Source organism: Salvelinus sp. IW2-2015, unplaced genomic scaffold, assembly GCF_002910315.2.
Source record: "Salvelinus sp. IW2-2015 unplaced genomic scaffold, ASM291031v2 Un_scaffold1566, whole genome shotgun sequence".
NCBI classification, from domain to species: domain Eukaryota; kingdom Metazoa; phylum Chordata; class Actinopteri; order Salmoniformes; family Salmonidae; genus Salvelinus; species Salvelinus sp. IW2-2015.
The window spans coordinates 97543-105416 of NW_019942994.1; the positions used below are offsets into that span (position 1 = coordinate 97543).

Below are 7874 nucleotides of genomic sequence, written 5' to 3' on the forward strand. Positions count from 1 at the left end.
ACTGTGACCTGCAGAGCGCCAGAACCCTCTGTCACCTCCGCTGATAACACACACCTGCTCTCAGGTGGGGGAGGAGAGAGTAGAGGGGCTGAGACCTCACTGTTCCCTGCTCTCTGTCTATGTGGCAGGCGGTTCCATCATCTGTAACCACAGCAACCAGTCAGCTGGGCACGACACCAGAGAGAGTGGAACTCTGTCCAATAAAATTTGGTAAACACAACACACACACACACACACACACACACACACACACACACACACACACACACACACACACACACACCACACACACACACCACACACACACACACACACACACACACACACCACACAACACACACACACACACCACACACACACACACACACCACACTCTCAAATACTGTATGTCAGATGTAGACTGAGTGTACAAAGCATTAAGACCTATACTAACTATATATATGAATTAACATACGTGTGAGTTCACAAAACATTAAGAACACCTCCATATATTGAGTTTCACCCAAACTTTTACACTCAGAACACAGCAATTCATCCAGACATGGACCTCTACAAGGTGTCGAATGTGTTCCACAGGATGCTGGCCCATGTAGACTCCAATGCTTCCCAAGTCGTGTCAAGTTGTCGTGGATGTCCAAGCTCAACAAAAATGTTTAGTTAAAACCAGCAGCGTTGCGTTCTTCACAACCAGTGAGCTCTAAGACCTAGATCTGATGAATTTTGCAATTACCCCTGAATGCAACATCCAAACACATTGCGCAAGCTAAAAACCTTTTAACGTTCTCTTCATTTACACGATTTATGGTACAAGATCAATTAGTCTAGCTTCACCTAATACCAGGTCGTATGTCACGAAAGGCAGCTTCTTATGTTACACTTTATGAGACAACAGCCCAGACTAATTGCCAAGAGAGGAAGTGTCTGGATGTGCGTAGAGGAACTGTACATTATTCGTTTTTGTGTGAACCATGTGCGTCTCCCCTGCTGGTAGCATGTCTGATGTGCATGCTGAAGATCATCCTGGTGTCTGTGGCTGGTCATCATTGATCTCTGGCTGTATCACGGTCCAATCAGGGACAGATATCCACTACTGGATAGAATCATGGGTATTGTATTTTCTACTTCAAGACAAAGTGATTCCTTACTCTGTGTCACAGTAAGATTAGGTCATAAAAGTCTGTTTTACATTTGTAGTTGCTACATAATTATCAATAATACAGCATAACATGATAGCATAACATGCGATGAACGACATTAATACAGCATACATGCGTGACGATAAATATTAGGCATAACATAACATAGCATACAGACACAGTATCACATGTTTTGGGCCATTTGTTTTCTTTTAATACACCGTGATGGAATCAAATCAAATAATTTGATTTGTCACATGCGTGGTAACAACACGTGTAGACAGTGAAATCAGTAAAGTTGCTTTACTGACGGGTTACTGCAGTTAGATAGTACCTGAAATAGAATACAGTGTTAATGGAAACAGAATGACATTTGCACATTTCACTGTTACAACCTCATACTAGGATGAGGTTTTTGATCGTAGGTCCACTACTGTTTATTTTTCACCGCTCCTGTCCCAAATCACGAAAGTATCTCTAAGAATTGATTGTGTAACTCAATAATACTTTTGATATTAGCGCAGTATTTGTAAAAATGAATTATGGGTACCATTGACTTGCACTTTTGATTTCCTGGGGGCTTTTTGCCCCAAACCACACTGACATTACATTTTACCAACTTTTAAATTAACTGATTAAAAATGATTCTCTCTAACCCAAGTGTATACTGGTATACCGTGTGTGTACCTGTGTGTACAACACATTAAGACACCTGCTCTGTCCATGACATAGACTGACCAGTGAAATCCAGGATAAAGCTATGATCCCTTATTGATGTCACTTGTTTAAATTCCGTCTAGATGAAGGGGAGCGAAACAGGTGTAAAGAAGATTTTGACTTGACATTGCTGATGGTGTGTTCATTTGCAGTGTAACGGCAAGAGATTGATTATGTTACTTATTTACTTGTTATTCTGTGTCAGATATTTCCATTTTGGGATAGTTGTTCATGAATTGCTGAACCAGTTGCTCACGCTGCTACAATGGCTACAAACGTACTCGCGCTCCACTGGAATGAGTTGTTTCACAATGGCCTAACCCATCCTATAACTTTAGAATAGTGAAAAATCACTTTGTCTGAAGATGACAGAGGAATTAGTTGATAGAGGTCTAATGACCCAACTATTGAGTATACATCTGATCCATTGTCATGTGAATGCTACAGGCCCATATCCCCCATGTTGGTATATGCCAAGGTAGCAAGGCCTCCTTCATCACTCAGAATACTTCAGTCAGTGTCTAGACTGTTATGCTATTATTAAGGCAGCCTTACTAACTCAGGATATATCTTGGTCACTATGGCTTTATTATGCAGTTCGACCACACGTTAGAGACCGCAAAGTGCATGGTATGTGATGACATTCAGTAGTCATCCAACTATAACAATACATCATTACTGTGTGAGGTGCTCTTCAGTTTCCCTAGTTACGGCCTTGACGCAGGAAATTCAAAACCAGGTCAAGAGATGTTATAGGATTGACTTAACTAATATACCTAACAATGATTTTTATTTAAACAGTCTAGCAATTATTTTCAAAGCAGCTTTTCAACCAATTGATCAAGATGCAGTTCTGTATATTGGTCCCATCCGGTGTATAACTTATTCCCATACCCAATCGTTCTCTTTCCTTACCGCCCATATGCTTTATTAGGTTTACTTGTCTGCCTTTGCACTACCAACGGTTTTATAACGCCATTAGATTTCATACTGAGTTTTATCAGCCACGTTGTTAATGTGGGACAAGTTGTAGCATTTATCGTTTAATCACTATGCCATTTCCACAAGCTCGACTTGTTATAGATTTCGTACTCTGGTGTACTTCGTCACATTATTGACATGGTTGAGTGAGTGTCCATGTACTCGCCAGGTTGCGGTTGACTGCACAAGCGTTACTTGTGTTGTCTTTCGGACAGTGTATGCTTTTATTTGCCAGAATTCGTTCTAGTACTTGTTTGCTCAACTTAGCTACTATTAATGGTGAAGAAAAAAGAACAGTAGATGCACGCAGTCAGTTCTGTTATCTTATTAGTTAAATCGACAGTTTATTGCTGACTCGTGCAGGTGCGCATAGCGGATTGCAAGAATGGTAACGTGATGTGCCTGCAGTTCAGAGAACAAAATGCTATTTACGGTATTGATGACACATTTGACGTTACATTAACTAAAATACATCAACGGAAACGTACATGAGAATATTGAGGTATCGTATCAAATAATTAAAAATAGATCGATTACTCAGTTACACAATAGAACTGAGTAGCAAATGGTAATACAGAATTTTACAATTAAAAATAATACAAAATATCCTGGTCTTAACAGCATAGAAAAATTCACCCATACAAAAGTAATCAGGAGTCGGGTTTACAAGACTCATGATCAACATTTAACCCATCTTGTATTCTTCCAGAGCGACCAATGATATCTCCCATTGTCTAATTAACATGAACTTTAATGGCCCAAAACATTCAAACATAAAGCATAAAACTTCCACACATTCTCTAATCGTCAACTTATAGGAGAACCGGTATCTGATCTCCCACACCCACTGCTATGATAAGAACCCCTGTTTGTTACTCTCTGAACTGTCCCCACCACCCACTTGATTGAAGAACCCTGTGTTGTTACGCTCTGAAACTGTCCCCACACCACTGTATGAAAAACCCCTGTGTTGTTACTCTCTGAACTGTCCCCACACCCACTGTATGATAAGAACCCTGTGTGTTCTCTCATGAACTGTCCCACAGCCATGTATGATAAAGAAACCCGTGTGTGTTACTCTCTGAACTGTCCCCACACCCACTGATGAGTGAGAAACCTCCCGTGTTGTTTATCTCTGAACTGATCCACACCCACTGTAATGTATAAGAAAACCCCTGTTTGTACTCTCTGAACTCTGATCCGCACACCGAACGAATTATAAGAACCAGTGTTCTGTACATTATCCTAGCACTTCAAACCATGAAATATAACATTGAACTGGTGACTCTCTTGAACTGTCCACCCACTGTTGCTAGAAACCCCTTGGTTCCTGTTTTACTCGTTTATTAGTTGATCCAGGCGACCGTGGGGCACTTCTTGATTATGACCCTTCTGATGTTTGTTCTAGTCTGTAACTGTCCCCTATGCGACCACGGTAGTGGATTGACAACCAGGGCGTGTCTGTTCGTCTCTGACTGATCCCCACTAGGTACGTTCCCACTGTATGTGAAGTACGGTTTGTACCTCTTCGTGTCTTGCACCCACTTATGAAGAAACCTGTTCGGTTGTCATTTATTCTCGTCTTTGTATTCATCTATAATGTTCGTACCAATGGCCGAACAGGTACAATGTCCGTAACGTTCCTAGCCTTAGCAATGAACAACACACGATGGTATAATTGAAAGGCGACAACTGACAAGATTAATTCACACGATAAAGTCAATTCAAATTCAACTTTATTTGTCACATGCGCCTGAATACAAAAGTGTAGACTTTACCGTGAATGCTTACCAGCCCTTAACAACAGTGCAGTTCAAGAAAGAAGAAAATATTTACCAGTAGCAACTAATAAAAAGTGAGGATAAAAGTAAACCACAATAAGAATAACAATAACGAGGCCTATATATCAGGGACACCCAGTACCGAGTCATTGCAGGGGTACAGGTAGTTGAGGTAAATCTGTCAGTAGGAGGGGGCGGAAGTGACTATGCATAGTAACAAACAACAGCGAGTGTTAGTCATTTAGTCGCGATTCTAGTTTTCAGTTTCACAACCTTCCGGTTATAGTGACCATGACTACCGTGAGAACGTCTCCTTCCTGCGAGATTTGACCACGGCGGAAGGTATGACTCCAGTGAGATGCAAATATACAGCCATCCATCCGGAACAATGCCATTATTGATCACAGGCCAGGCTGGTGTCAACAGTCACTGACACATTCTTCAAATGCCTGGCCTGCATCATCGCTTCACCTTTGTTCTCTCTTATTTCTTCCAATTCATCCTACTGGAAAATGTTACATACTAAGGTAGCTGCTTTGGAAGTAGGAGGAGCAGGCAGCTAGCTGCCCTTGGAATTGGTTAAGGTAAGTACAACCAAACATTAGTTCATTCATACAAAGTGTCAAACTGCGATTGCCCAGGGCACGGGGGAGCAACTGTGATGCTCGGAGCTGAAGCAAGCCGTGAGAATACTTGAGACCACCTCTTATGAAGTGCTGCGCTACTAGCAGTACACAATGGCTCTAGCAAGCGTGAGAATTACTGATGGGTGAGGTAGTTTGGGGTTCTGCAGGCCTTTCCAACCATAGCGCCCTAGGTACGGTACTGCATTGTAGAGCCTACAACACAGCTTCATCAGCGAGGCGAGGCCACACATGTGCCAGCCATGGTCCGGAGGTTAGTTCGGTTGTGAGCTTTGCTGGATGACTGCAAAGCTAAGAAAGCACACTGACCTCCGTCAACACATGACTCACACACTGTTCCGGCTGGCTCTTCTTTTGATCTGCTTTTATTAGTAGTGTAATCAGTCATTCAGCCTTATAGCCGGAGCCCCAGTCCCATTCTTCCTTACGTCTAAACCGGCACCTCTCTTGGTGACCACGGACCAACAGTGGGGTCTTGTGTCAGTAGACTGGAATCGACCCATGGTTATACTTTAACACGTTCCATTGGCTCTTCTTGCTGACCAGGTTGCTGGCGTTTCACATGATGTTCATCGCTCCGTTAACCAGCATGACAGCTGGGGCTTGTGGAGAACCACCTGTGTGATTAAGAACGAGGACCAGAAATGAAATACCTTGTTAGACTGTCTTGTGTTTTTAATGCTTAAGTATTTATAGTTTAATGATATATACACTGAAGTATTTCCAATGTGTCCATCTGAGCAGAACCCTATTCATTTTGTCCCAGTGTTCTGAACAGCAGAATACAATTCTGAACCGGTTCGAACCAACAATTCTTAACTGTTCATATGTGTACGTCTGCTTCCAGCTCACACTCTCCAAAACACGTAGATTCCCCTGACTGCATCTCACTTTCCACCATTTCCGACTCCACACTCGTCAAAGACATAGATACCCTGAACGCAGCTCACGCTCCAGTCCCAATCACCTGAATTTGATCACCTGTTCACACACCCTGTATGTCATTTCACACACTATTTGTTCAGTTCTTTGCACGCCCATCATTGTGACGGTATGTTGTTTGTTTTGTTCACACTTCTATTCGGAGCTCTGTTACCCGTATTAGTCCTCTTGTGTTCATGATAGTTTGGCCTGCCTCACTTAACGAACCTTTTGCCTCTTCCCGCCTGTACTTTAGCCTATCGGATGTTCCTGTTTATCAAACCTTTTGCCTGATTCTCCGGCGACGTTACTACTTTTCCCCGCCTGTCTGTTGCCTTTTGGCCCCTGTGTTTAAACCTTTTGCTGCCCGGACAGCTACCTGTTCCTCCTGGTAATGACCTTCTGCCTGCCCCTGGACCAGCTACCTGCTTTCCTCTGTGGTCCTTACAAATAAACAACCTAGTTTGCCTCTTGGCACTTGAACCAGTCTCTGTCAACCAGCTTCTCTGTCTCCCACAATATGTACTTACTTTCGTTAATTCTTTACCTTGTGAAATCAGCATAGTTCTTACATTTATCTAATTAATTTACTCCACCAATAAGCATGGATAAAGCAGCTTGCTATGGAACGGGTAAGCTAGTTGTTTACATGTTCGATGGACGGAGAAGTGCAGCCGCAAGATGCAAATGAAAATCCACAGGGGGGAGAGAGTGATGGGTGGACATGGAAGTGGATTGTCTTAAATCGCTGAGCATCATGATGTCATGTGGGTTGGAACAGGCTAATAATATCATCAGAACTTCAATAAATTGCAGAATTATACACTGAGTGTACAACACATTAAAACAACGTTCTCTTTCCATGACAGACTGACCAGGTGAATTCAGGTGAAAGCTATGATCCCTTATTGATGTCACTTGTTAAATCCACTTCAATCAGTGTAGATGAAGTGGAGGTAACAGGTTAAAGGGTTTTTAAGCCTTGAGACAATTGAGACATGGATTGTGTATGTGTGCCATTCAGAGGGTGAATGGGCAAGACAAAATAAGTAAGTGCTGTTGAATGGGTATGTTAGCAGGTGCAAGGTGCACCGGTTCGTGTGAAGAACTACAATGCTGCTGTGTTTMTCAGTTTTTATTTTGTGATATCCAGACCACCACTCAAAGGACATCCAGCCAACTTGACACAACTGTGGGAAGCATTGGAGTCAACATGGTCCAGCATGCCTGTGGAATTCTTTTGAAACCTTGTACAATCCATGCACTGACGAATTGAGGCTATTCTGAGGGCAAAACGGGGTTTCAACTCAATATTAGGAAGGTGTCCTTCATGTTTTGTACACTGAGTGTATACCAGACATTAGGAATATTTTTGGGGAACGAAAAGGAACATTATTAACCAGTTCTCAAGATTTGAAAATAATGGTTCTGTTCCGGAACCCTAGAGATTACTTTAGTTCACGGTTCTGTTTCTCTTCCTCTTCAAATGTTTTTCTTTTTCAGTTTTCAGTTCTGTTCCCAGAACCAGTTACAACCCCTGCTATAGACTCAACACCAGCACACTGAGTAATCTTGATTCTTTCTAAAATGTAATGGATTAAGTAAACTAATGTTTCAAATTTGTATTTTATTTTATTAAGTACATTTGTTCCTCTCCATGCACCTCCAAGGTACTGTAACATATTAATGCGTCT

General features: G+C 42.0%; 1 protein-coding gene across 1 annotated transcript in view; it reads left to right on the top strand.

The window, feature by feature from the left end:
- Window positions 1–7874, top strand: part of LOC112071269 (SLAM family member 5-like) — a 40169-nt gene that overhangs the window by 21930 nt on the left and 10365 nt on the right. The window lies entirely within an intron of this gene.